Genomic DNA, 22,014 nt, shown 5'->3' on the forward strand with positions numbered 1-22,014 from the left:
AAGCTGAAGGAGCCAAGAAACCAAAGGAGGCAGAAAAATCCAGTTTATTGGTTGTGGGTGACTGATTAGGGGAACTTGCAGGCAGAAGCCCAGTCTTGGGTGGCTACAAGAGAGTTTGATCTCCACACTGTTACTCCTCAGAGTCTTTCCTTATAGGAAATTTTTCTGCAAGACAATTAAAGACAACCCTTCAGAAAAGACAAGAACGGTATATGCGTCATAGCCTCTAGTTTGTGCAGTAACTACAAAATTGCTTTGTTTTTAGTCTAGTAACAGTAAATATAGCGGAAACCAGGAGGCGTTCAGGGGATTGGGGCTAATCAGAAGTCAACACGACAGATTAGCATAAAGATGGAGTCACTTTTGTTTCCATACTTTGTGATGAAAATGGCACTTTACCTCTGTGATTCTCCTCTCAAAACCACTAAAAACAGTCTAATTGTGAGAAAAATGCTGCAGAAAAATTCCAGTTGAAAAAAATTCCACAAAATATCTGAGCAGTACTCTTCAAATTTGTTAAGGTTGTCAAAAACAAGGAAAATCTGACTAAGTAACACACCCAACAGTAGCCTAAGGAGACGTGATAATAAGGATCCTGGAATAGCTAAAAGGACATTAGGCAAAAAGTAAAGACATCTGCTTGAAATTTGGACTTTAGTTACTAATGTATCAGTAATGGTTGATTAGGAGTGGCAAACACACCATACTAATGTAAGGTTTTAACAGTAGGGGAAGCTGGCGGTTGGGCATGTGGGAACATTTTGTAGTATCTTTGCAACTTTTGGTAAATTTAAAATTATCCTAAAGTTAAAAGTTTACTTTTAAAATATTACATTTAGTGAAATATATTAGATAACAGAAGAATATATACTGCATTTATGCATTTGCGTGAAGATGTATGAAATATTCTAATCTTTAGTGATAGAGAAAGAGTAGATCAGCAATCACTAGGTTCAGGGATGAGGACTGGGTTGGGTATTTGCTGGTAATTTATACGAAGAAGTATTTTCAGAGGTGACAAAACATTCTATAACTTATTTTCATACTGATAAATGTGAATATACGTGTGTGTATATATATGTGTATTTGTCAAAACTCTACACTTAAAATGTGTACTTTTATTATATGTAAATTATGCCCCAACGAAGTTTAAAAAATACCTCTATAAATAAGGGTACTATAAGTGATTGGAGCTGGAAGATTAGGGAACACTTCAACCATGAACTTTCAAAGTAACTTTGACTGGAAACCTCATTAATTTATTTTACAAGGTCTGCTTACAACTTTTAAGATATATCCTCCAGTTTGATTCTACTAAAAATTGTTTTCAATATCTTGAACTTAAGCCTAAACAAGTAATTTAAATAAGAACATCTGTTTTTAGTTAATTCAATTTATGTGAATCTGGGAGGAAAATATAAATCTTACAAAATTGGGGAGATATTTATTTATTTATTCATATATACATTGGCAGAGACTAGCTGATGATTGGTTTGCTTCATTTTCCTTGGAGAAAACCTGTTTGTTATGATTAGAGGCATTTTCTTTTGTGATACTGCATTTGACTTTTTTAAAAAAAGTATTGTACTTTAAGTTCTGGGATACTTGTGCAGAATGTTCAGTTTTGTTAGATAAGTACACACCTGCCATGGTGGTTTGCTGTACCCATCAACCTGTCATCTACATTAGGTATTTCTCCTAATGCTATCCCTCTCCTAGCCCCTCACCCCCTGACAAGCCGTGGTGTGTGATGTTCCCCTCCCTATATCTATTTGTTCTCATTGTTCAGCTCCCACTTATGAATGAGAACACGTGGTGTTTGGTTTTCTGTTCCTGTTTTAGTTTGCTGAGAATAATAGTATCCAGCTTCATCCATGTCTCTGCAAAGTACATGAACTCATCTTTTTTGTGGCATCATACTATTCCATGGTGTATATGTGCCACATTTTCTTCATCCAGTTTATTATTGATGGCCATTTGTGTTGGTTAGAGTCTTTGCTATTATGAACAGTGCTGCAATAAACATACATGTACATGTGTCTTTGTAGTAGAAAAATTTATAATCTTTTGGGTATGTACCCAGTAATGGGATTGCTGGATCAATTGGTATTTCAGGTTCTAGATCCTTGAGGAATCACCACACTATCTTCCACAATGGCTGGATTGATTTACACTCCCAACAACAGTGTAAAAGCCTTTCTATTTCTCCACATCCTTTCCAGCATCGGTTGTTTCCTGACTTTTTAATCATCACCATTCTAACTCATATGAGATGGTATCTCATTGTGGTTTTGATTTGCATTTCTCTAATGAACAGTGATGATGAGCTTTTTAAAATGTTTGTTGGCTGCATAAATGTCTTCTTTTAAGAAGTGTCTGTTCATGTCCTTTGCCCACTTTTTGATGGGGTTGTTTGTTTTTTTCTTATAAATTTGTTTAAGTTCCTTGTAGATTCTAGATATTAGCCCTCTGTCAGATAGATAGATTGCAACTATTTTCTCCCATTCTGTAGATTATCTGTTCACTCTGATGATAGTTTCTTTTGCTGCACAGAAGCTATTTTATTTAATTAGATCCCATTTGTCAATTTTGGCTTTTGCTGCCATTACTTTTTGTGTTTTAGTTATTAAGTCTTTGTCTATGCCTATGTTCTGAATAGAATTGCATAGGTTTTCTTCTAGGATTTTTTTTTTTTTTTTTTTTAGATGCAGTCTCAGTCTGTTGCCCAGGGTGGAGTGCAGTGGCACAATCTTGGCTCACTGCAACCTCTGCCTACTGGGTTTAAGCAATTTCCCTGCTTCAGCCTCTTGAGTAGCTAGGATTACATGTGCATACCACCACACCTGGTTAATTGTTGTAATTTTAGTTTCACCATGTTGGTCAGGCTGGTCTCAAACTCCTGACCTCGTGATCCACCTGTCTTGGCCTCCCAAAGTGCTGGGATTACAGGCCTGAGTCACTGTACCAAGCCCTCTTCCAGGGTTTTTATGGTTTTAGGTCTTAACATTTAGTTTTTAATCCAACTTGAGTTAATTTTTGTATGAGGTATAAGGAAAGGGTCCAGTTTAAGTATTCTGCATATGGCTAGCCAGTTTTCCCAACATCATTTATTAAATAGGTATTCTTCCCCATGGCTTGTTTTTGTCACGTTTGTCAAAGATCGGCTGCTTGTAGATGTGTGGCATTATCTCTGAGGCCTCTGTTCTGTTTTGTTGGTCTATACATCTGTTTCATTTATATATATATATGTGTGTGTGTGTGTGTGTGTGTGTGTGTGTGTGTGTGTGTGTCAGTACCATGCTGTTTTGGTTGCTGTAGCATTGTAGTATAGTTTCAAGTCAGGTAGTGTGATTCCTCCAGTTTTGTTCTTTTTGTTTAGGGTTTTCATGGGTGTACATGATCTTTTTTGGCTCCATATGAAATATAAAGTAGTTTTTTCTAATTCTGTGAAGAAAGTTGATGGGGATAACACTGTATCTATAAATTACTTTGGGCAGCATGGCCATTTTTGCAATACTGATTCTCCTATCTATGAGCATGGAATGTTTTTCCATTTGTTTGTATCCTCTCTTATTTCCTTCAGCAGTGGTTTGTAGTTCTGCTTGAAGAGGTCCTTCACATCTCTTGTAAGTTGTACTCCTAGGTATTTTATTCTCTTTGCAGCAATTGTAAATGAAAATTCACTCATGATTTGACTGTGTGTTTGTCTGTTATTGATGTATAGAAATGCTTCTGACTTTGCCACATTGATTTTGTTTCCTGAGACTTTGCTGAAGTTGCTTATCAGCTTAAAGAGATTTTAGGCTGAGATGCTGGGTTTTCTAACATCTGCAAACAGGTCATCTGCAAAAAGTGAAAATTTGACCTTCTCTTTCTATTCGAATACACTTTATTTATTTCTCTTGCCGATTGTCCTGGCCAGAGTTTCCACTACTATGTGGAATAGGACTGGTGAGAGAGGGCATCCTTGTCTTGTGCCAGTTTTCAAAGGCATGCTTCCAACTTTTTTTCCATCCCGTATGATATTGGCTGTGGGTCTGTCATAAGTAGCTCTTATTATTTTGTGATACCTTCCATTGATACCTAACTTATTGAGAGTTCTTAGCATGAAGGTGTGTTGAATATTGTCAAAGGTCTTTTCTGCATCTATTGAGATAATCATGTGGCTTCTGTCATTGGTTCAGTTTATGTGATGGATTCTGTTTGTTGATTTACGTATGTTGAACCAGCCTTGCATCCCAGGGATGAAGCCAATTTGAATGTGTGGATAAGCTTTCTAATGTGCTGCTTGATTCAGTTCGTCAGTATTTTATTGAGGATTTTTGCATCAATGCTCATCAGGAATATTGGCCTAAAATTTTCTTTTTTGATGTGTCTCTTCCAGATTTTGGTATCAGGATAAAGCTGGCCTCATAAAATGAGTTAGGGGAGGAGTCCCTGTCTTTTTATTGTTTGGAATAGTTTCAGAAGGAATGGTACCGGCTCCTCTTTATACCTCTGAAAGAATTTGGCTGTGAATCCTTCTGGTCCTGGGCTTTTTTTGTTTTATGGGCTATTAATTACTGCCTCGATCTCAAAACTTGTTATTGGTCTACTCAGGGATTCGACTTCTTCCTGGTTTAGTCTTTGGAAGGTGTATGTGTCTAGAAATTTATCCATTTCTTCTAGATTTTCTGGTTTGTGTATAAGTGTTTATAGTATTCTCTGATGTTAGTTTGTATTTCTGTGGGATCAGTGGTGATATCTCCTGTATCATCCTTTATTATGTCTATTTGAGCTTCTCTTTTTTCTTCTTTATTAGTCTGGCTAGCAGTCTATCCATTTTGTTAATCTTTTCAAAAAACTATCTTCTCTATTCATTGATTTTTTTAAAGGTTTTTAGTGTCATCAGTTCTGTTCTGATCTTAGTTATTTCTTGTCTTCTGCTAGCTTTTGAATTTATTTGCTCCTGCTTCTCTAGTTCCTTTAATGGTGGTGTTAGTGTCAATTTTATATCTTCTCTGGTTTCTCCTGTGGGTGTTTGGTGCTATATATTTCCCTTCAAACACTGCTTTTACTGTGTCCCGGAAATGCTGGTGTATTGTGTCTTTGTTCTCATTGGTTTCAAAGAACATCTTTATTTTTGACTTCATTTTGTTATTTATCCAGTAGTCATCCAGGAGCACATTGTTCAGTTTCCATGTAGTTGTGCAATTTTGAGTGAGTTTGTTAATCCTGAGTTCTAATTTAATCGCACTGTAGTCTGAGAGACTGATTGTTATTATTTCCATTCTTTTGCATTTGCTCAAGGGTGTTTTTTTTCTAATTATGTGACCACTTTAGAATTGACCATTTTAGAATAAGTGCAATTTGGTACTAAGAAGAATGTATATTTTGTTGATTTAGTGTCCAGAGTTCTATAGATGTCTTTTAGGTCCACTTGGTACAGAGATAAGGTCAAGTCCTGAATGTCCTTGTTAATTTTCTGTTTCATTGATCTGTCTAATACTAAGATGGGTATTCAAGTCTCCCACTATTATTGTGTGGGAGACTAAGTCTCTTTGTAGGTCTTTAAGAACTTTTTGAATCCAAGTGCTCCTGTATTAGGTGCATATATATTTAGGATAGTTAGCTCTTCTTGTTGCATTGATCCCTTTACCATTATGTAATGCCCTTGTTTGTCTTTTTTTGACTTCGTTGATTTTAAGTCTGTTTATCAGAGGTTAGGATTGCAACCCCCCTTTTTTTTGCAACCCCTTCTTTTTTTGCTTTTCATTTGCTTTGTTAATATTCCTCCATCCCTTTATTTTGAGCCTATGTGTGTCTTTGCATGTGATATGGATCTCCTGAATATAGCACACCGATGGGTCATGACTCTTTATCCAATTTGCCAGTCTGTGTCTTTTAATTAGGGCATTTAGCCCACTTACATTTAAGGTTAATATTATTATATGTGAATTTGATCCTGTCATTATGATGCTAGTTGGTTATTTTGCCCATTAGTTAATGCAGTTTCTTCATAGTGTTGATGGATTTTACAGTTTGGCATGTTTTTGCAGTGGCATATACTGGTTTTTCCTTTTGATATTTAATGCTTCCTTTAGGAGCTCTTGTAAGGCAGGTATGAAGATGACAGAATCTCTCAGCATTTGCTAGTCTGTAAAGAATTTTATTTCTCCTTCACTTATGAAGCTTAGTTTGGCTGCATATGAAATTCTGGGTTAAAAATTCTTTTCCTTAATAATGTTGACTATTTGCCCCTACTCTCTTCTTGCTTGTAGGGTTTCTGTGGAGAGATTCACTGTTAGTCTGATGGGCTTCCCTCTGTGGGCCTGACTTTCTCTCTGGCTGCCCTTAACATTTTTCCTTCATTTTAACCTTGGTGAATCTGATGATTTTGTCTTGGGGTTGCTCTTCTTGAGGAGTATCTTTGTGATGTTCTCCGTATTTTCTGAATTTGAATGTTGGATTGTCTTGCTAGATTGGGGAAGTTCTTCTGGATAATGTCCAAAAGATAGTTTTCCAACTTGATTCCATTGTCCAGTGTCACTTTCAGATACAACAATCAAACATAGATTTGATCTTTTTATATAGTCTCATATTTCTTGGAGACTTTGTTCATTCCTCTTTATTTTTTTTTTCGCTAATCTTGTCTTCATGCTTTATGTCATTAAGTTCATCTTGAATCTCTGATATCCTTCCTTCTGCTTTATTGATTTGGCTTTTGATACTTGTGTGTGCCTCAAAAAGTTCTTGTGCTACGTTTTTAAGCTCTATCAGGTCATTTATGTTCTTCTCTAAACTGGTTAATCTAGTTTGCAATTCCTCTAACCATTTTTTAAGGTTCTTGGCTTTCTTGCATTGGGTCAGAAAATGCTCCTTTAGCTTGGAGGAGTTTGTTATTACTCACCTTCTGAAGCCTATGTTTGTCAATTATCAAAGTCATTCTCCTTCCAGTTGTGTTCCCTTGCTGGCAAGGAGTTGTGATCCTTTGGAGGAGAAGAGGTGTACTCATTTTCAGGATTTTTGTGCTGGCTTCTCCTCATCTTTGTGAATTTATCTACTTTTTGTCTTTGATGTTGGTGACCTTCAAATGGGGTTTCTGTGTGGACATCCATTTTGTTAATGTTGATGCTATTTCTTTCTGTTTGTTAGTTTTCCTTCTAACAGGCCTCTCTGCTGCTGGTCTGCTGGAGTTTGCTGAAGCTCCACTCCAGACCCTGTTTGCCTGTGTATCACCAGCAGAAGCTGCAGAAAAGCAAAGATTGCTGCCTATTTTCTCCTTCATAAGCTTTGTCCTGAAGAGGCACCTGCCAGACGCCAGCTGGAGCTCTCCTGTATGAGTTGTCTGTCGACCCCTGCTGGGAGGTGTCTCCCTGTCAGGAGGCATGGGGGTCAGAGACCCACTTGAGGAGGCAGTCTGACCCTTAGCAGAGCTTGAGCACTGTGCTGGGAAATCCGCTGCTCTCTTTGGAGCCATCAGGCAGAAATGTTTAAGTTTGCTGAAATGACACCCACAGTAGCCACTTACCCCAGGTGGTCTGTCCCAGGGAGGTGGGAGTTTTATATATAAGTCCCTGACTGGGCTGCTGCCTTTGTTTCAGAGATGCCCTGCCTAGAGAAGAGAAATCTTGAAAGGAGTCTGGATATAGCAACCTTGCCGAGCTGCAAGTTCAGTGGGCTCTGCCCAGTTTGAACTTCCTTGTGGCTTTGTTTACACTGTGAGTGGAAAAACACCTACTCAAGCCTTAGTAATGGTGGTTGCCCCTTCCCTCACCAAGCTTGAGCATCCCAGGTTGACTTGAGATTGCTGTGCTGACAGTAAGAATTTCAAGCCAGTGGATTTTAGCTTGCTGGGCTCTGTGGGGGTGGGCTTTGCTGAGCTAGGCCACTTGGCTCCCTGGGTTCAGCCCCCTTTCCAGGGGAGGGAACAGCTCTGTCTTGCTGGCATTCCAGGCATCACTGGGGTATGAAAAAAGAAAAAAAAAAATCCTGCAGCTAGCTTGGTGTCTGCCCAAATGGCCATCCAGTTTTGTGCTTGAATCCCAGAGACCTGGTGGCATAGGCATCCGATGGAATCTCCTGTTCTATGGGTTGTGAAGACTGGGGGAAAAGTACAGTATCTGGGCTGGAGTGCATTGTTCCTTATGGCACAGTCCCTCAGGGCTTCCCTTGGCTAGGGAGGGAATTCCTTGACCCTTCATGCTTTTTGGGTGAGGCAATGCCCCACCCTCCTTTGGCTCATCCTTGATAGGCTGCACCCACTATATAACCAGTCCCAATGAAATGAGCCTGATACCTCAGTTGGAAATGTGGGAATAACCCACCTTCTGCACTGATCTCACGGGGACCTGCAGACAGGAACTGTTCCTATTTGACCATATTGCCAGTTTGTTTCCAACTTTTTTTTAAATCTGGCTACTTTCTTTGTAGAAAATTATCCTCTCTGAGGGCCTGCTAATAATAATTTATATAATTCATTGTGTGCTATACAAAATGAAGATAATAGAAATAATAGTTTATGTGAACAAAATATATATTTTGAATACTATAAAGAGATTTATATATATTGTTTAATCTTGAGTCTGAAAGCGTCCCCAATAAGATGTCAAGAGAACTATTAATAACTGAGAACTGAACACCACAATAAAGTATGAATGTTGACCTCTTTAACAAGAAAAGAACTGCTTTTCAATTAGACTGAATGCTGTATTGACAGAGTGACAAGAAAAAATTAAATCATTATTCTTTGGCAGTACTGTGCTTCCTGTTCATACCAGTGATGAAGAATAAAATAGCATATTTTTTTCCTCTTTTTACTACTCAAAATCACATGTAGATATTCAGTTGCATGTATTTGTTTATATACATGAGTTACAGAGTACTACGCTAGGCATGCAGATACACTTTACTGTTGTACATATCTCTACCACTTGGTGAAAACCAAGTTGATGGTTTACTTGAGCAAAAATCTTTTGTTATTTTCCATTTCCTTACATAAGCTCAAAGTGATACAGATTTCTCTGTGGATTTGCAGTTTTACAGAATGAGGCAGTATTTGTATTGAGAAAAGGTCATATGCAGTTTTACTTTAACTATCAACAGGTTTTCTTTTATCACAAAAATAAAAATATTCTAGCTTTCTGACCATCTTAACCAAAAAGGTATTAGCCTAAAACAGGTGTTTGAATGACCAAATGACCCGTGTAACATTTATGTGCATGTGCCTTAATACTATAAACTGCCCTCTTTTTTTCCTATGTTCCATTTTCTCCACCAAATATAAATTCATACTTAATTATATACATAAACATAAATATGAAATATTGGCTCATCTGGCACCCTTGCCTCAAAGCAAGGCATATTTGTTGTGCTATTGCTAGAGCTGCTTCTGCCCAATTCTGCTTTCATCACTTCCATCACAAGGAAGAGCTTCTGCATAGCAAAAGAAACTTTCAACAAAGCAACCAGACAACCTGCAAAATGAGAGAAAATTTTTGCAAACTATGCATCTGACAAAAGTCTAATACTTATCATCTATAAGAAACTTAAACAAACATACCAGAAAAAAAACACTAAAAAGTGGGCAAAGAACATGAAGTCGCTTTTCATAAGAAGACATACCATGCAGCCAAAATTTATATGAAAAAAAGCTCAGCATTACTGATCATTGGAGAAATGCAAATCAAAACTGCAATGAGATACCATCTCACACTAGTCAGAATGCCTTACTATTAAAAAGTCAAAATGTGGCTGGCACAGTGGCTCAAGCCTGTAATCTCAGCACTTTGGGAGGCCGAGGCAGGCAGATCACGAGGTCAAGAGATCAAGACCATCCTGGCCAACATGGTGAAACCCCGTCTCTACTAAAAAATACAAAAATTAGCTGGGCGTGGTGTCGTATGCCTGTAGTCCCAGCTACTCGGGAGGCTGAGGAAGGAGAATTGCTTGAACCTAGGAGGTGGAGATTGCAGTGAGCCAAGATTGCGCCATTGCACTCCAGCCTGGCGCCTGGCAACAGAACAAGACCCTGTCTCAAAAACAAAACAAAAACCGTAAAATATGATGGTGAGGTTGCAGAGAAAAAGGAACATTCATACACTCTTGGTAGGAGTGTAAATTAGTTCAGTCATTGTGGAAGAGACTGAATGGTGGTGATTCATCAAAGACCTAAAAACAGAAATACCATTTGAGCAATCACATTACTGGCTGTATACCCAAAGGAAAATACAGTATTCAGCCAAGAAGACACTACTACTTGCATGTTTATCACAGCACCATTCGCAATAGCAAAGACACGGAATCAATATACATGTCCATCAGTTGTAGACTGGATAAGAAAATATGGTACATATATAACATGGAATACTAGACAGCCATAAAAAATAATGAGATCAGGTCCTTTGCAGAAACATGGATGGAGCTGGAGGCCATTATCATTAGCAAACTATGTCAGGAAGAGAAAACCAAATATTGCATGTTCCCACTTATAACTGGGAGCTATCTGATGAGAACACATGGACACATAGAGGGGAACAACACATACTGGGGCCTTGGAGGATGGAGGGTGAGAGGAGGAAGAGGACAAGAAAAATAGCTAATGGGTACTAGGCCTAATACCTGGGTGACAAAATAATCTGTATAACAAACCCCCATAACACAAGTTTACCTGTATAGCGAACTTACACATGTATCCCCGAACTTAAATAATAATAACAATAATTAACTCAACAATGTACTACAAAAAAAAAGAGAGAGAGAGAGATAGTACCTCTTTATAAACTTCCTGTATGCAAATATTCATCTCAGAGTCTGCTTCTGAGAAAACCTGACCTGCAACAGCTGGTACCAGAAGTGGTTGAAGGAAGCAGATTCTAGATTGCAATCCTGAAATTAGATCAATCAGCAATAATGACCTATTTAGAGGTGGTTTGGTGGGGCACTGACCACCCCTGACGTAATTATGATATAGTTACTAAGAACTTCAGTTTAGTGGTAAACTGAAAAAGGGACACCAGTGAAAACAAGTGGATTGCTTAAAGGCAAAAGAGAAATAGTAACTATAAGAACTCTATATGGAATTGGATGGCTATTGCTGGAACCAATATTGCTTTAGAGAAAGGGAATAAAAGGTGGGAGTGATTAATTACCAGTTAAAAGTGCGAAAGACAGCCAATTTGGCAGCATAGCACATATTCTGCACCCAGAAGGAAAACAAAGATGATCAGGCCTAGAGCTTATTTATAAAATTAAGGGAAATCCAAGTGAGGTTACATTTTCAACTCCATCTTTTGTAGACTTCAAGGTAAAGGCCCTGAATTTGCAAACAGTGGAATTTTGCCATAGAATGGCGTCATCTGGATTGATGTACTAGAAATTCTTGGAATTTTCATGGATCTTTTGGCCTGCAAAATTGGCCTACTTTTTTTCTATTAAAAGTTAGCTAGTGCTTACACAATTCTTGAATATCATGGAGAGGTTCTGCTTTTCTAGAAAGATAATTATCCCTTCAGGATCTACCCATACTTCCTTTCCAGGATAGCAGTCTAATAGTAACAGTTAAGTCAATACAAAACTTGGCTGAGAAAGTGCTGAGACTACTAAGAGAAAAAGGGCCTCTACACTAAAATACAGAACCTGATCAATATATGCAGCAGAAGCCAGGGAAATATTTACAGAAAAATAACTTGAGGACTCTGAATCAAGGAGGCTAAGACATAAGAATGAGGAATAGAAATGTTATCACAATAAAGCAGTCTTCCACGATATTTTAATGCCTTTCCAAGGATCCTGGGATATAATAATAAACTTACTGTTACAAAGATCCTTGGGAGTTTTGGGAAAACAGTGGCCTAGATTAAGGAAAGTAGAAATGTATAACTGCAGTAATAGATGCTGGAAGAAGGAACCAAAGTGTCAGAATTGGGCATGCTAGATTGCACATACTACATCAAACCTGAAAGCTTTCCAGATGATTGTGTTTTATGGGAAAGCCTTCAACAACACTCCATTTACCAAAGCAGTACATTGTTGAGGGGGCATCACTGAAATCAACAGTGCAGCCTGTCCTCTGGGGCTTTGGAATTCTTCCATGGCAGCTGAGGGCAACAAGTGACTAAGCCAGAAACTGCTAGCCACAATTGCAGTAGAATTTACTTTCCCATAATCTGTTGGTCAAAATAGAGTTAAGGCCAGCCCAAATTCAAGAGGATAATAAATGAAATTCACCTCTCAATGGCAGTAGTGTCAAATAATTTGTGAACATCATTAACATGCCACATCCCACAGAAAGAATATTTATAGATTCTTGGACAATGGTCGAAAGCTTGACTGGTTAGTCAGGGATCTAGAAAGGAAAACATTTGAAATTCAGGGATAAGGACTGTTCGAAAGGGGGGAAATGGGAAACTTAGAGAATGGGCACAAAGTGTTTGTGTCACATATGGTGTCATTAGCCCACCAGAGAGCTTCTACTGCAGAAAAGGTATTATGCAGCCAACTAGAAGAATGACTTGATGGGTCAGCACTAGCTAGCCTCTGCCATTGGTCTTCCTAGTGTTGGACCAGTCAGGATATATATAAAGTACACATGAATATGAATATGAATGCTTAGACTGGGCCAAAGAGCATGCATTACCACCAAGACTAATATATTGACTTCATGGCTAAATGACCTGGAAGACACTGAAATCAGTGCTGAATTTCTGATAGGGCAATATCTATCCAGGAAATCTGCTACCAATTCAGTGATAAGTTGACTACATTGGACATCTTCCAGCCTGGAGGAGGCAGTGATTTATCATGACTAGATCTGATACATACTCCAAGCATGGGTTTGTCTTTTGTTTTTGAACAGTTTTATCCAGTACAACATCAGAAAACTGACAGTGTTTGAACCAGCAGTACAGTATCATGCATAATAACTCTTTGGACCAGGCAATCCACTTTACAGCAAAAGAAGTGTGGTAGTGGTTACATGACCATAGAATCAACTGGTCTCACTATAAATCTCATCAACCAGTAACTTCCAGCCTGAGCCTGTGATAGAAGAGTCTCCTAGAGGTCAGCTGTGTTGCCATTTTAGAGAAGATTTTCTCCAAAGGGGAGATGCCATATTTTAAATGCAGAATGTCCTCCATAACATTGACAATTACATAGTAACATGCTTCCAACAGGTAAAACCAATAGGTTCTAGAACACAGGAATGGAAGTTCTCCTTATCATTATTCTCAGTGACTCACTTGGGTAATTTTCTTTTCCTGTATGGGTTTAGAGTTTCTGGTTGTGAGAGGTGTGACATATCCACAGTAGACAAAATAAGAGTTCTTTAAACAATGGCTGATACTTGGCCATTTCATACTCCTTCTAACAAGAGACTTTCAGGGAAGAAATCATCATTCTAGCAGTGATAATTGATTATTATAACCAGAGGGAATTGGGCTTGTTTTACCTGATAGGATTTTCAATAAAATTTTAATTGAAAATTGTAGGAACGTATATGTGTGCCTTAGTACTGCTTATGGAGGCATGGAGAACTAACATTGAAGTGATCCAGTTGGGTATTTCTTCTTATTTCTTTACTTAATTTTGATGGTAAATGTGTCATCAAAATAGCTACACTTTGAGAAGGATATGGTAATTAAGAGCTCAGACTTCTTAGCAAACAAAGTGAAAGCTGGGAGTGAGGGTTTCTAGATCAGGCAAAATGTAGTAGAAAATATGAATAACTCCATATAAAATAAGATAATTGAGTTTGTTTTCCAAAACTTAGTATAAAGGAAACTCTATACTAAATTAATTTTCTAGTCAATTATGATACATATTTCAATAAGAAATAATAGAACACATACAAATTCTTACAGAAAATAGAAGAGGAGGGAACACTTCTCAATTCATTTAATGATGCTAGCATTTCTCTTGTATGAAAGTTAGACAAAGTCCTAGTAAGAAAAGAGATTATAGATCAATATCCTTCATGATCATAGACAGAAATCTTTTAAACAAAATTTTAGCAAATAAATTCAACAAAACATTAAAATAGCAAGGCATTTGATCAAGTGATGTTTATCTAAAAGGTTAAATATTCAAAGATAAATCAATGTATTTTACCACTTTAATAGAGTAAATGAGCAAAGTTATTATTTTAATGAATGCAGGAAAAGAATTTGACAAAATGTATATTTCATTTATAATCAAACTATAAATTAGGAAGTAAAGAAAAATAACTAGAACTGATAAATGGTATCTTAAAAATTACCTACAGCTAACATTGTACTTACTGGTACGAAACTGAATGATTTACTACCAAGTTTGAGGATAAGAGAAGTATGTGTGATCCTACTGTTTTTGTTAAAAAAAAGACAAGACAAAAAAGAGCATAAAGTTTTTAAATTGTGGAGCAAAATTGTTTTAAGTGTAGATGATTATTAACACAGAAAATGCTAACACATCTACAAAAAGCCTACTAAAACTAATAAGAGACTGTCCAAGAAATCAGGATACAGGGTCAATGCAAACTTTGTCGTAAATACTGGCAATAATGTTAAAAAATATCTTATGTAAAAAATAGGTAAAAGCATTTGTTTCTTTAGGTTATGCAAAGACTCTTTTAGAGAGAACCCTAAAATCACAAAATATAAAATAAAACAATGCCCAAATTAACTTCTTGACAGATTCAGAACTCTATGTACAAACCAAGGGTTTATATCCTTTATACAAAAAGAACTCTTACAAGTCAATAATAAGGAGAAAATATGCCTTAAAAGTGGGCAGAAGATTTGAGGACTTTACAAAATGAATAATATATAAAAATAGACAATAAGCACATAAAAAGATGATGACATCAGACAAATACAAATTGAAATCAAAATGAAATTGCATTATATACTGATGAGATGAAAGTTAAAAGGCCTATTAATATCAATTGTTGATGATATAGAGCATCTGAAAATGTCATACATTGCTAATGGAAAGGTAAAATGGTATAGCATTTTAGGAAAAGTTCAGCATTTGGAAAAATGATGGATGTATTTTGAAAGGTTAAAAATATATGACCAAGTAATTTCAATCTTAGGTATTTATCCAAGAGAAATGATTGCATCTGTTAACACAAAGATATTTCTGCAAATATTCATAGGAGGATTATTCATACTAAGTAAAACATAGATTTAATACATCCAGCAACTGATGAACAGTAAACTAGTATGACACATCCTTAAAGTGAAACACTATTTTGTCAGAAAAAGAAACACAATAAACATCACAACACAGAGTAACTTTAAAAAGTATTATTGGTAAAATAATTCAAATCAAAGAGATAATTTCTTATGATTATTTTAATTTGAAATAGAAAATATAAAACTTGTTTTAACAGAGCAATCAATGATTTCCTGTGGCCTGGGATAGAAGAAGGTGTGCACAGGTTGTAGGATCAGTTGCAGAAAAGATAGGAGAAAACCTTTTAGGATGAGGGCACTGTTTTGTACCTTTACTATGGTGGTGGGTACACAGTTATATATAATTATTAAAATTCATTTATGTTCTTTTTAAAATATCATTTTATTGTGATAAAAACAAATATGAGATCTACATTTTAGCATGTTGTTAAGTGTACATCGCATTATTGCTGACTGTAATGCAATGTTATTCAGCAAATCTCTAGGTTTTATTCATCTTGCTTAACTGAAATTTGATTATAACTACTTATTGATTATAGGTAGTTCATCTGCCTGTTGATTATAGCTACCTGTTTTCCCCTTTGCACAGCCCCTAAGCTCTACTCTTAAAATAGAGTAATTGTAATGTATATGAATAATACTTCAGTAGAAAACAATACTTCATATATCTTGAAGCATTGTTGCTACATGTACAGACATTTTTGATAGTTTTATCTTCTTGATGTGTTTTTCCATCATTATTCAATGTTCCTTATTATCACTTCTAATTTTCTTGTCTTGTAATTTACTCTGATATTATTATGTATACCAATCTTTTTATTAGTTTTTCTATGGTATAACTTCTTTATCTTTTCTTCTTTAAACATATCTTATTAGTGTATTTTAAATGGGTTTCTAGTAGACAATAGTTTGGTGTTGCAATTTAAACCAATCTGACAATTTCTATTTTATAGTTGATGTGTTTAGCTAGAACAAATAAGAAAGAGATAAATCAAAAATTACAATTTAAGACTTCAACATTCTTCTTTCAGTTAAAGTCTCTAATTGCATTTTTTGTTTCTTCTCTCATTTATCTCTTTTGTTTCTTTTCTATTCTTTGACAAAATAAATAGAAAATCTTAATGAAATAAACATTTAGAGAACAATCCATCCAACATCATCAGAATAACTATTCTTTTGTTATTTTGTATTACACATAACACGTTTGCCAAAACAAACCATATCCTGGGTTATGACCCAAACATTAACAAATTAAGGAGAATTGAAGTAACAGAAGTATCTTCTTTGGTCATATGACCCAAGTAAAATTAAACCTGCTGTCAATAACAAAAAATAATGTCAAGAAAATCCCCCAAATTATTGAAAATCAAATAATGCAGTTCTAAATAGTGGTTGGTTCAAAGTTAGTACAAAATGTACATTGAATAGATTTTAAACTATACAATGTGTTAATACATATGGGATGCAGATACAGTCATCTTTGTAGAAAATTTTATGCCATTAAAATGCGCATTTTAAGGAAAAACATTTCAGATAAATTTAAACTTCCACCTTGAAAAAATAAGAGAAAACTTATTCTTTTTTTATCTTTCTAGAAGAAATAAGAGCAAACTAAACCTACAGAAGCCAAGAATAAAATAATAAAGAGATGAGAAAAATCCATAAAAGTGAAATTAGAAAATAGAGAAAATAAATGAAACCAAACTTTGTTTTATTTTTTAAGATCAATAAAGATAATAAAGTGCTAGCTGGCCTCAGGAAAAGATGGAGAAGAAACAAATTATTTGAATAAAAAGTATCACTTCAGGGACATCACTGTAAATATCACAATTATTTAATGGACAATTAGGGAGTACTGTAAAGAACCCTAGTCATGCAAATTCAAAACATAGATAAATAGACCAATTCATTGAGACACAACAATTACCAGTACTTATGCAAGAAGAAAGAGAATACTTAGTAGTGTTATATCTCTTTTAATAAATGAATTACTAGTTTAAAACCTTAAACAACTCTTGTTTCACATGGTTCCTATTGAAACTTATACTAATTTATATTATCTCTCCAGGAAGCAGAAAGACATCTTCCCAACTCATTTAATGAAGCCAACATTACCCTGAAACCTAAATCAAATACATTAAAAAGAGAGATACTACAAACCAGTATTCCAGATGGTCATAGACACAAAATTTGTCAATAAAATATTATTAGATTGAATGAAGCAATATATAAAAGAAGATAATGCATTGTGACCAAACATGGTTTTCCCTAGGCTGATCAACAACATAAAATTGATTACTGTATCATCAAAGACTTTTACAGACAACTATACACCCACAAACTGAAAAATCTAGAGGAGATGGAAAAATTCCTGGAAACATATAGCCTCCTGAGATTGAATCAGGAAGAAATCGAACTCCTGAACAGATCAATAATGAGTAGCAAGATGATTCAGTAATATAAAATCTCCCAAGCAAAAGAAAAAGCCCAGGGCCAGATGGATTCACAGCTAAACTCTAGCAAACATGCCAAGAAAAACTAATTCCAATTTTTCTGAAAGCATTCTGAAAATATCAAGGAGAAGGGAATACCTACCAACTAATTTTACAAGGTCAGTAATACACTGATACCAAAACGAGACAAGGACACAACCAAAAAAGAAAACTACAGACCAGTATCACTGATGAAAATACACAAAGGAATCCTCAGTAAAATACTATAATATTAACTCCAAAAGCACATCAAAAAAATAATATATACCATTATCAAGTGGGATTTATCCCAGGGATGCAAGAATGGTTCAACATCTGCATCAATAAATGTGATGCATCACATCAACAAAATTAAGGACAAAAACCATATAATCATATAAATAGATGCAAAAATAGCATTCAATGAAATTTAGCATTCCTTCATGATAAAAATCTTCAACAAACTAGCCATAGAAGAAACATGCCTAAAAGTATTAAAGGTCATATATAATAAACCCAGAGCCAACATTATTCTTAATAGGGAAAACTTGAAGCAATTCCCTCTAAAAACTGGAAAAGACAAGGATGCCTACTGTCACCACTCTTATTCAACATAATACTGAAAGTCCTCACTAGAGAAATCAGGCAAGAAAATGCAAGAAAATTAATAAAGAGGAAGTCAAATTGTCCCTTTGTGCTGATGGATTTGATTTTATGTCTAGAAAACCCTAAAGACAGCACCAAAAATCTCATGGATTTCCAAAATGTATTGAGTAAAGATTCAGAGGCCGGGCACGGTGGCTCACACCTGTAATCCCAGCACTTTGGGAGGCCGAGGCGGGTGGATCATGAGGTCAAGAGATCAAGACCATCCTGGTCAACATGGTAAAACCCCGTCTCTACTAAAAATACAAAAAAAATTAGCTGGGCATGGTGGCGCGTGCCTGTAATCCCAGCTACTCAGGAGGCTGAGGCAGGAGAATTGCCTGAATCCAGGAGGCGGAGGTTGCGGTGAGCCAAGATCGCGCCATTGCACTCCAGCCTGGGTAACGAGCGAAACTCCGTCTCAAAACAAACAAACAAACAAACAAACAAAAAGATTCAGAATACAAAATAAACATAAAAAAATCAGCAGTGTTTCTATACACAAATAATGATCTACCCAATGATCAAATCAAGAAGGCAATCCCATTTACAATGGCTACAAAATATGGCTATGATATATTTAGCTAAGGAGGTCAAAGATCTCTACGAAGAGAACTACAAAGCACTGATGAAAGAAATTGTAAATGACAAAAACAAATAGAAAAACATCCCATGTTCATGAGTTGGAAGAATTAAAATCATTAAAATGACCATACTGCACAAATAAATCTACAGACTCAATGCAATCCCCATCAAATTACCAATGTCATTTTCCATAGAATTAGAAAAAACAATTCTGAAATTCATAGGGAATCAAAACAGAACCCGAGTAGTTAAAGCAATCCTAAGCAAAAAGAACAAAGCTGCAGTCCATCACATTACCTGACTCCAAATTATACTACAAGGCTATGTTAACCGAAATAGCATACTACTGTTATTAACATAAACACATAGATCAATGGAACAGAATAGAGAACCAGGAAATACAGCCAGATACCTACACCTAACTTATCTTAAACAAAATCAGCAAAAGTGTTTACTAGGGAAAATACATCCTATTCAACAAATGCAAGAGGAAAAATGAATGATTCAATGGAGAATGAAACTAGACTCATACCTCTCACCATATATTAATGAAATTTAACTCAGGATGGATTAAAGACTTAAATATAAGATCTGAAACCATAAAAATCCTCAAAGAAAAGCTAAATACAACTCTCTGGACATTGGTTTAAGCAAATAATTTGTGACCAAGTCCTCAGAAGCAAACAGAGCAAAGCCAAAAGTAAACAAATGAGACTCAATTAAACTAAAAAAGCTTCTATACAGCAAAAGAAGCAATCAACAGAGTCAGCAGACAACCTACGGAATAGAAAACAAAATTGAAAACTATGCATCTTACAAAGGGCTAATAATATCCAGAATCTAGAAGAAATTCAAACAACTCAAGAAGAACCAAACAAATAATACTAAGAAAAAGTGAACAAAGGACATGAACAGACATTTTTCAAAAGCAGATATACAAATGGTCAACATATGGAAAAGTTATCAATATCACTAATCATCAAAGTAATGCAAATTATAACCACAGTGAGATACCATCTTACACCACTTAGAGTGGCTACTGTGTAAAAGTGAAAAACAAACAAACAGATATTGCTAAGGAAGGAAAGAAAAGAGAACCCTATACACTGTTGATAAGAATGTAAAATAGTACAATCTTTATGGAAAACAATATGGAGTTTTCTCAGAGAATGAGTATTAGAACTACCATTTGATCCAACAATCTCACTAATGATATATACACAAAGGAAAATAAATTGTTGTATCAAAAAGATACCTGCCCTTATGTCTGCATTGCAGCACTATTCACAATAGCAAAAACATGAAGTCAACCTAAATGACCATCAACAGAGAATTGGATAAAGAAAATGTGTGTGTGTGTGTGTGTGTGTGTGTATTTGTTTCATGGAAAACTATTCAGCTATATAAAACGAATGAAATCATGTATTTTACAGTGACATGGATGGAATTGTAGGCTATTATCCTAAGTGAAATAACTCAGAAATAGGAAGTCAAAACCACATGTTCTCACTTATAGCTGGGAGCTAAACAATGAGTACATCAGGACATGCAGAGTAGAATAACAGACATTGAAGACTACAAAGGTTGGAGGGTGGGAGGTAGCTGAGAATTGACTAAATACCTATTGGGGACAAAATTTACTATTCACTATGTAATATATGCATGTTTAAAATCTGCACTTGAACCCCCTAAATTTTTTAAAAATACACTATAAATTTATCAGTGTAATTGACAAACAGACTACAGAAGAAAATCTATGTAATCTTAATAGATGTTGAAAATGAATTGACATATATCAACATCCATTTAATGATAATTGTTCTCAGCAAATTATGAATACCAAAAATTTAGGAGTATCTATAAATTATTTACAAGTAATATTACATTTAATGAGAAAAATCTGAAGACTTTTCTCTCAAAATCAAAACAAAGGTGATACGGTTTAGCTCTGTGCCATCACCCAAATTTCATCTCGATTTGTAATACCCACGTGTGGAGTGAGAGACCTGCAATCCCCACGTGTCAATGGAGGGAGATAATTGGATTATGGGGGCAGTTTCCTCCATGCTGTTCTCATAATAGTGAATGAGTTACCATGAGATTTGATGATTTTATAAGGGGCTTTCCCTCAGTTTTCTTTTCTTCCTTCTGCTGCCTTTTGAAGAAGTTCTTGCTTCCCCCATCTGCCATGATTCTAAGTTTCCTGAGGTGTCCCCAGCCATGTGGAACTGTGAGCCAATTAAACTTCTTTCCTTAATAAATTATTCAGTCTTAGGCGGTGTGAGAATGAACTCAATAATACAGTAAATTGGTACTGGTAGAGTGGGATACTACTATAAAGATAGCCAAAGACATGGAAGTGACTTTGAAACTGGGTAACAGGCAAAGGTTGGAATGGTTTGAAGGGCTCAGAAGAAGAAAAGATGTAGGAAACTTTGGACCTTCCTAAGGACTTGTTGAATGGTTTTGGCCAAAATGCTGAATAGTGATATAAACAGTAAAGTCAAGGCTAAAGTGGTCACATATGGACATGAGAAATTTATTGGGAGCTGGCACAGATGTCACTCTTGCTGTGCTTTAGGAAAGAGACTGGTGGCATTTTGCCTCTTCCCTAACGATCTGTGGAACTTTGAAATTGAGAGAGAGAATTTGAAACTGGAACTTACATTTAAAAGGGAAGCAGACTTTGGACTGTGAATTTTTTAGTTAAAGCTGAAATGCATTAAGATCTTACACTGTTAGGAAGGCATGATTGGTTTTGCAATGTGAAAAGACATGAGACTTGGGAGGAAATGGGGTAGAATAATACGCTTTGTTTCCATGTCCCCACCTAAAACTCATTTTTAATTATCTATCTATACACACATACATATTTTATTATATTTTAAATTCTGGGATACATGTGCAGAATGTGCAGGTTTGTTACATAGGTATACACGTGATGCCCATCAACCCATCATCTACATTAGGTATTTCTTCTAATGCTGTTCCTCCCCTAGGCCTCCATCCCGCTGACAGGCCCTGGTGTGTGATGTTCCCCTCCCTGTGTCTATGTGTTCTTATTGTTCAACTCCCACTTACGAGTGAGAACATGCAGTGTTTGGTTTTCTTTTCTTGTGTTACTTTGCTGAGAACAATAGTTTCCAGCTTTATCCATG

The 22,014-nt window shown here is 35.9% G+C and overlaps 1 long non-coding RNA gene across 1 annotated transcript in view; it reads left to right on the top strand.

Annotated features, from left to right (window-relative positions):
* Positions 1 to 22,014, top strand: part of LOC116549702 — a 365,541-nt gene that overhangs the window by 246,378 nt on the left and 97,149 nt on the right. The window lies entirely within an intron of this gene.

This window comes from Sapajus apella, unplaced genomic scaffold (genome assembly GCF_009761245.1).
Source record: "Sapajus apella isolate SASKATOON/1434 unplaced genomic scaffold, GSC_monkey_1.0 scaffold6, whole genome shotgun sequence".
In the NCBI taxonomy this organism is placed as follows: domain Eukaryota; kingdom Metazoa; phylum Chordata; class Mammalia; order Primates; family Cebidae; genus Sapajus; species Sapajus apella.